The sequence below is a fragment of the Lemur catta genome, chromosome 10 (assembly GCF_020740605.2).
Source record: "Lemur catta isolate mLemCat1 chromosome 10, mLemCat1.pri, whole genome shotgun sequence".
In the NCBI taxonomy this organism is placed as follows: Eukaryota; Metazoa; Chordata; class Mammalia; order Primates; family Lemuridae; genus Lemur; species Lemur catta.
In genome coordinates, this window is record NC_059137.1 from 5,124,841 (window position 1) to 5,133,126 (window position 8,286).

At 46.8% G+C, this 8,286-nt stretch overlaps 1 long non-coding RNA gene and 1 pseudogene across 1 annotated transcript; both read right to left on the reverse strand.

Annotated features, from left to right (window-relative positions):
• Positions 1 to 361: 361 nt before the first annotated feature.
• Positions 362 to 7,704, reverse strand: LOC123646586. Its single transcript, XR_006737946.1, has 3 exons — positions 7,633 to 7,704; positions 2,213 to 2,307; positions 362 to 584 (listed from the first exon to the last, which is right to left on the reverse strand). It is a non-coding gene; the product is annotated as an uncharacterized LOC123646586 (long non-coding RNA).
• LOC123646585 lies at positions 5,145 to 5,704 on the reverse strand (annotated as a pseudogene).
• Positions 7,705 to 8,286: the final 582 nt, after the last annotated feature.

Sequence of the window (8,286 nt, forward strand, 5' to 3'; positions counted from 1 at the left end):
AGTATATGATTCTGTGGGGTTTTTTTTTTGTTTTGTTCTTAGACAGAGTCTTGCTCTGTTGCCCTGGCTAGAGTGCTATGGTATCAGCCTAGCTCACAGCAACCTCAAACTCCTGGGCTCAAGCAATCCTCTTGCCTCAGCCCCCCAAGTAGCTGGGACCACAGGCATGCACTACCACGCCCAGCTAATTTTTTCTATTTTTAGTTGTCTGGCTAATTTATTTTTAGTTTTAGTAGAGACGGGGGTCTCACTCTTGCTCAGGCTGGTCTCGAAGTCCTGAGCTCAAGCGATCCTCCCCTTAGCCTCCAAAAGTGCTAGGATTACAGGCGTGAGCCACTGCGTCCGCCCTGATGCTGTGGTTTTTAATGTATTCACAGACATGTGCAATGGTCTCAGTCCGTTTGGGCTGCTATAACAAAATACTGCAGACTGAGGGGCTCATGAACAACAGAAACTTACTTCTCACAGTTCTGGAGGCTGGAAGTCCGAGGTCTCCACACACCAGCAGGGGTGGTGTGTGGCAAAGGCTGCCTCTTGCTCACAGAGGTTCCAGGCTGTGCGCTCACGTGGTGGCAGGTGCTGGGCTGCAGAAAGGGAACAGGACACGTTGCCGCTTCAGCTGGGGGCTCTGGCCACTGCCCTGGAGAGAGCTCCCACCACACCTCTCTCCACCCAGGATCGCTGTCCTGTGGCAGCAGCTCTCTAGGCCACCCGCCACTTGTGAATGACCAAGAGGAGCTGGGTCAGACCCACAGGCTGGCGCTCGCACGTGAGGAGGCAGCTAGTTCTCTGGGCTCCCGCAGGTCGCAGGTCCTTGTACAGCTGGCTGTGGAGGCAGGAGAGGTGGCCCGAGCCCTCTTGGGTTGGCACACCCCACCCTGGCTGTGCAATCTTGAGCAAGTTACCTTTCTTCTTCTACCTTGGTGTCCTCAGATGTGGGGTGGGGCTAAGGATGGTTCCCTACCTCACAGGATTGCTGCAAAGCATCTGGAAAGTGCCTGCCCATAGTGAATGCCTAGTATGTTTGAGCTGTTATTACAGTGGAGCCTCTGAGCCACAGTTTCCTCATCTGCAAGAGGGGGTTACGCTATCCTTCATGGGGAAGGAGGGTTCCCTGGGATCATCATGCAAAGCCCTGGGCACAAGGCCTTGCACAGAGCCAGGTGCCCGACAGGTGTTCACTGTACTGACCTTGTAACTGGATGCTAAAATGCTTTTCCTTCCTGCCCCAACTTCAGCTCAGACTTGGAAGGGACAAAACAATACAAGAGGACTTGTCCCCCCCGAACCAGGCCTCCTGTGCTGGATGTGCTGAGGGGTAGTGCGGCCCTGTGGCCAGCACCTGTCCCATCCCCACTCAGGGTACAAACAGGGCCAGGTGGGCCAGGTCAGGGCGGAAAGTATCCCTTGAGAGAGCAGCTTGTGGACCATGTGTCCCTTGCGGGGGGGTGCCTCTCTGCAGCGCAGCACTGGGTGGTTAACACTTAGGCTGCTGTTACAGGATGCCGAGGGGTTTCCTGTAAACCATCGCCCGCCACTTCCTGTGGAGGCAAGTGAGGGAGGCGGGCGAGGGTTCTGCAGCTGCTCTCTGGACAGACGGCACCACGGCGGTTCTGCTGTGTAGACACATTCCATCTCCTAGGAACGGTGATGCCCCTAGTGAGGCTGATGATCCTACAGGAGCAGGGGGAGGTGAGAAATGGCTGCAGATTGCCAGGACTGATGGCTTGATGACCAGGGAACCTGGAAACATCTGCATCTGGCTCATTTCTTCCCTGGGAGGGACGAGGGAGACAGATGCCCAAGGAGGAAGTTCCACTGCCTCATTAGCTGGATAGGGAGGTCCTGAAATCAAGGCTGGAGGATCCAAAAGGAGATCCTGCAGAGAACTCCTGTGCTAGCTTGTCTGGAGGTTCTAGCAGGGGAGTGCAGCTACTCGCACGCCCTTGACCAAAGAATGGCTCTAGCGGGAAAGGTAGAGGGATGTCCATGGGGTGGTGAGGGAGGAAGGGGACGCCCACTGAGCCAGTCAGATCAGCAGAATCAACCCCAGTGATCAATGGGGTGACATGTCATAGCCAGATCCCCCTCACATCCAGAGAATCCCTTTGGATACCAGTTTCACCCCACCTCACCTGCTCCACAGCCAAACCCCAGCCACAGGGCATATCGCTCCAGCTGCTCTGAGGAACAGTACAAGAATCAGACTCACCCCCACACGTTCGCCTGGGATTGCGCAGTGACTATGCACAGGTACACCTGGCCTTCCCACCTGGGATCCAACCAATCCAATTAGAATTTTTCTTTCTGAAAGAGTAGTGAGAAGAGGAAGCAGTGTTGCTCAAACTCTTTTTTAAAAAACAGCTTCATTCAGGTAAAATTGACGTAATACACAAAGTGAATGATTTGATAAGTTTCGGCATATGTACACACCCATGGCAACCATCACAGTCAAGGTATCAAGCAGGAAAGGAGGGGTGGCTCACGTCTGTAATCCCAACACTTTGGGAGGCCAAGGCAAGAGGATTTTTTGAGGCTAGGAGCTTGAGACAAGCCTGGGCAACATAGTGAGACCCATCGCTACAAAAAACAAAAAATTAGCTGCGTGAGGTGGTACATACCTATAGTCCTAGCTACTTGGGAGGATGAGGTGGGAAGATTGCTTGAGCCCAGGGGTTTGAGGTTATAGTGAGCTATGCTGATGCTACTGTACGTTAGCCTGGGAGACAGAGTGAGACCCTATATATTAAAAAAAAGTGTCAAATATTTTGTCCATTTTTAAAATTGGATTGTCCATTTTCTTATTGACTTTTCAGAGTTTATATTCTGGATTCAAGTAATTTATTAGTCTGTGGCTTGTCTTTTCATTCTATTAAATGTCTTTTGAAGAGAAGTTCTTAATTTTGATTAAGTTGAATTTATTAATACTTTCTTTTACAGATTGTGCTTTTGGTATCTAAGAAATCCTTGTTTAACCCAAGATCACAAGGATTTTCTCTTCTGTTTTCTTCTAGGACTTTATAGTGTTATGTTTTACGTCGATGTCTGCGATCCATTTTAATTTTGTGTATGGTGCAAGGCAGGAATCGAAGTTCTTCTTTCTAGTACCATGAATATCCAGTTGTTCCAGCAGTGTTTGTTGAAAAGCCCATCCTTCCCCCACTGCATTACCTTCTCACCTTTGTCAAAAATCAAGTGACCATATATGTGTGGATCTACTGCTGGACTTTTATTCTGCATGATTGATCTATTTTTAAAATCTTGACACTAATATCACATGGTCTTGAATACTGTTTTTTTTTTTTTTGAGACAGAGTCTCGCTCTGTTGCCTGGGCTAGAGTGCTGTGGCGTCAGGCTAGCTCACAGCAACCTCAAACTCCTGGGCTTTAAGCAATCCTTCTGCCTCAGCCTCCTGAGTAGCTGGGACTACAGGCATGTGCCACCATGCCTGGCTAATTTTTTTCTATATAATTTTAACTGTCCAGATCATTTCTTTCTATTTTTTAGTAGAGACGGGGTCTCACTCTTGGTCAGGCTGATCTCGAACTCCTGACCTCGAACGATCCTCCCGCCTCGGCCTCCCAGAGTGCTAGGATTACAGGCTTGAGCCACCGTGCCTGGCCTTGAATACTGTATCTTTATAAGAAGTCTTTTTAAATTGATATATAGTATACATATTTTATTTATTTTTATTTCAGCATATTACAGGGGTACAAATGTTTAGGTTACTTATTAGCCTTTGCCCCACCCAAGTCAGAGCTTCAAGCGTGTCCATCCCCCAGATGGTGCACACCACACCCATTAGGGGTGTATATACCCATCCCCTCCTCCCCACTCCCATCTGCCAGACACACAATGAATGTTACTACTATATGTGCACATAAGTGTTGATTAGTTAAGTCAGTTAATACCAATTTGATGGTGAGTACATGTGGTGCCCTTGTTTTTCCATTCTTGTGATACTTCACTTAGAAGAATGGGTTCCAGCTCTATCCAGGATAATACAAGGGGTGCTAGGTCATCACTGTTTTTTGTGGCTGAGTAGTATTCCATGGTATACATATATCACATTTTATTAATCCACTCATGTGTTGATGGGCACTGGGTTGTTTCCACACCTTTGCAACTGTGAATTGTGCTGCTGTAAACATTTGAGTGCATGTGTCTTTTTTATAGAATGTCTTTTGCTCCTTTGGGAAGATGCTGTTAATCCTTTCCAGGGTATTCTCATCTCAGACATTACAGTTTTCATCGCTGGAAGTTCAATTTGGGTCTTTTGTGTATCTTCCATGCCTCTATTCAACACATTTAATCTTTCCTCTAGTTTCTTAAAAATATGGAATACAGTTGTAATAATGGATTGAAAGTTTTTGACTGCTAACTTTATTATCTGTGTCGTTTCTGGATCCATCTAAATTGTTTGATTTTTCTCACTATAGATTGTATTTCTCTACTTCTTCGTATTCTTGGTATTTTTTTTAAGAGACGGAATCTTGCTCTTTTGCCCAGGGTAGACTGCAGTGGTACAATCATAGCTCACAGCAGCCTCAAACTCCTGGGCTCAAGCGATCCTCCTGCCTGAGCCTCCTGAGTAGCTGGGACTACAGGTATGTGCCACCACACTTGGCTAATTAAAACAAAAATTTTTTTTAGAGACAGGGGCTCAGCTCACTATGTTGCCCATGCTGGTTTTGAACTCCTGGCCTCAAGTGATCTTCCTGCCTCAGCACTTTTTTCTTTTTAAAAATAATTTATTTATTTCTGATTACAAAATACAGGGAAGGAGCAAGGCCAACTCCCGTAACCCTTTGGTTGCACATCTTCCTGCTCTATGCATTTATAAATACCTTGTACAACACCAAGCTTATACTGCCCCACAAGCGTCTTCTCATAGTCTAACAGCTGCAGAGTATAGTATGTGACCAGGTGAGAAGTTTAAACAGATACCCCATTCACAATGTAGGGCTCCCCTCCAACTGTAGTGTTCCAGCTCACTTTTGCTAATATTGAAACCAAAGTGGTTGTTCTCTCTATCCATTTCTAAAACTCTCTCATGAACAAGTAGGTCATAGACAAATTATGCCTGCACAGCTCTTAGAGTTGTTTAAAGTAACCTTGTAGAAAGGCAATGACTAAGGCGCTTTCCTTGTCCCCAGCTTTCTAAATCCCAGACTACCTGTGACATCTGGACTGCTGCCCCTGGGTCCCCCACATCCCAGGGCAGCCATGGAGGAAGGGTGGGCCAGGCCACGCATGAGGAATAAACCATCTATTGGACTCGGACCACAAGCCCACAGGTCTTGAGGACCTCTGTACATTTGTTAATTTTCTTCTCCATGTTCTTTTCGGCTGCTTTCTTTAGCCTCATGAGCTGTGTTTTCTTCCAGCAACGGATCTCAGCCTTCGTCCTCTTCTTCTCCAGGGTGGCCAGTCATTGCCTGGTTCTGCTAGCCCACCTCATGAACCAGGAGCCCCAGGTAGGCAATCGTTCTTGTAGGCTGCAAACACACAACCTTGAGGGCAGCAGGAACTGCTATTTGCTTTTTCTTGTCATAGTGCAGCAGATCCCACTAAACACCGTAAGGTGGTCCAGGGCAGCCTGGCCTCGCTTGGTCTCTCCAGGCAGCATGCCATGCAGTCTGCCAAAAGATGCTGCTGGGGGCATGGACGTGGTAGCAGCCATGGGATGGGTTGACGTTCATCCACTTACAGATGAAGGACAGGTACTTTAATTGCTGTTGAGAAATGTTGATGCCCTTGTAGTACATGCCCACCACCTTCCGGCCCAGCAGTACCTGTGGGCTACAATGGCCACCAGATAGTCCAGGAGATGGCCTTGGACATGGAGCACCAGGATCTGCCCCTCCACCTTCAGCAGCTACCTGGGAAAGCACTTGGTAATTTTTGACTGGATGCTAGACATTGTGAAATTTATTGTGCTGGGTACTGGGTATTTTTGTATTCCTATAAATTTTTTGAGCTTAGTTCTGGGATCTTACTTAGAAATAGTTTGATCTATTTGGGTCTTGCTTTTAAGCTTTGTTAGGTGAGATCAGAGTGGCATTCTGTGTAGGACTAATATTCCCCCACTACTGAGGCAAAACCTTTCTGAATACTGCATCCAATGCAAAGTGAACTATGAGGTTTTCCACTTTGGTAGGAAGAGGCACTCTTCTCTGCCCCAGAGTTCTGAAGATTCTGCCTCTAATCTTTTCATGTCTTTTTCCTCCAAACGTGGGATTCTTCTCATGCATGTACTCATCAGTACTTAGATGAATACTCGCGAGGACCCTCTGCAAGTGTCCAGAGTTCTCGGTGAGGCTCTTTCCTCTCCAACACTCTGTGAACTCGAGGAGACTGCTGGGCTCTGCTTGACTCCTGCTTCCCTGCACTGAGGTCAGCAAACTTTCTCTAGGCAGTGACTGGGGCACTTACAGGGCTCACCTCATTTGTTTCTTGAATCTAGGAGATCACTATCCTTTGTTGTATGATGTCTTGAAAAATGGTGGACTGGATTTTTACTTGTTTCAGAAAAGAGGATAATTCTGGTTCCTACTAACTCATCTTGCTGGAAACAGAAAAACACACCTCAGCTCATTAGGAATAAAAGAATTTATGGGCCAGTGGCACCACTCCCATGTTTTCTAGAGGAAAAAGTACTTAGAAATAACCAAGACTTAGAGGAATCCATTGATTTTTTTTTTTTTGTAAGTATTACAGCAACTTCAGAAGGACACAATGATGCACTAAAGAAAAAACCAACAGTAGTTCTACAATCCATTAACACATCCACAGGCAGCAACTGAAAACCACGACCGGCACAAGGCAACACTGATGCTAGCTGCCAAAACTGTGGCCCTCCCTCAAACTGCAAGAATTCCACCTCTCCTGATACACACTCCGGCAGTAGAAGCCCTGTACGTTGCCAAAAGTTGCACAAGAGCCACATATCTCTACATGGATTGAGTCCTCTGTAGACTTTCCTCAAGCTTTTAATTTGTAAATATCTAATGTGGGTAACATCTTCTAACTCCATTTGTCCCTTTCCTTGCATGTGAAGGAAAGCTAAGGAATTTGGTGTGTTGAAGGATGGACTTTTGTGTTTAGACCTGTACACACATCTAGAGAATGCTGCCCAAGGTCTGGGCACTTGGTCGGTGGAAAAGCAGCTCTGGCTCCAGAGCTGGGTGCGGAGGAAGAGGGTCTTGCCTTGAGGACAAGCCACCAAGTGCTGTTTTCTTCTTTAGCTCTCTGCCCTCTCCTACCTCTCAAATCTGGTATTAGCCCAGAAAAACTGGGAGTCATTATTTGCAGTATTAATAAGCCTACAAATAATAATGGATCACCACGGCATAGATCCCCAAGGTCCTGTTTCCTGTTACTAGGCAGCTAAGCCAAGTGTACTTGAAGGTTCTATTTATTCTTGACAGAAGTTTAGCAGTAAGACAAAATAAACATCTTTGATTAAGAATCTAATCGGAAATTAAACTGGCTTTCCATTTAGAATGATTCTACCTACTCAGGCAAGTTGCTCTCATGCCCTGGTCGATATTAGTTGATCAACTGAGGAGAGCTGGGCCCTTTCTCTTTCCAGATGCCCCAAACCCATCACTTGGATACAAAATACTTACCCTTTTAAAGAAGATAAGCCACTGGAAAGAAAAACAAGCTGAGGAGAAGCCCCAGGTGCATTCTGACTTCATGTTCGAGAACAGTGGGTGGACACCATCATGACAAGGCTCATCTCTATAATGAAGACCAGACTGGAAACTTCTTCCAAGGCAGAGTTTTAATTTCTTATATTGGCAGTTCCAATGTCAAGCCCCATGCATTTTGAGAGACTTCATCTTAACGTGGATTGCTGAAAAGTGACACCTCACCTTCATGGGGGTTATCCCACTGGGGGAAACTGTGCAGTGAGGACCTAGGGGACAGACCTTTGTAAGCAGCCTGCAGTGGGAGCAGGCAGGGCCTGCCTGGTTTGCACCTGCATCTTCTGTGGACATGCGAAGGCCTGAAATGGCCCACGAGTTCCTGCCACTCCTTAGTCCCTCAGAGACTGTGGGGACCCATGCAGTAGCTACATCCCCACGCTGTGACTTCCAATAATTGGTTCTTCTGGCATGGCTGAATATGTGGCAATAAAATACTTACAGTAAGTTTGACCATGGCAATTTTCCTCATTCTGTGAATACTTATTACACAAGCTGACCCCCATGCACATCTGAGGAGGAAGGCCCTTTTACGCTTAGAAAGAGTTTACCTCGGGGCAGCCAGCACATTTG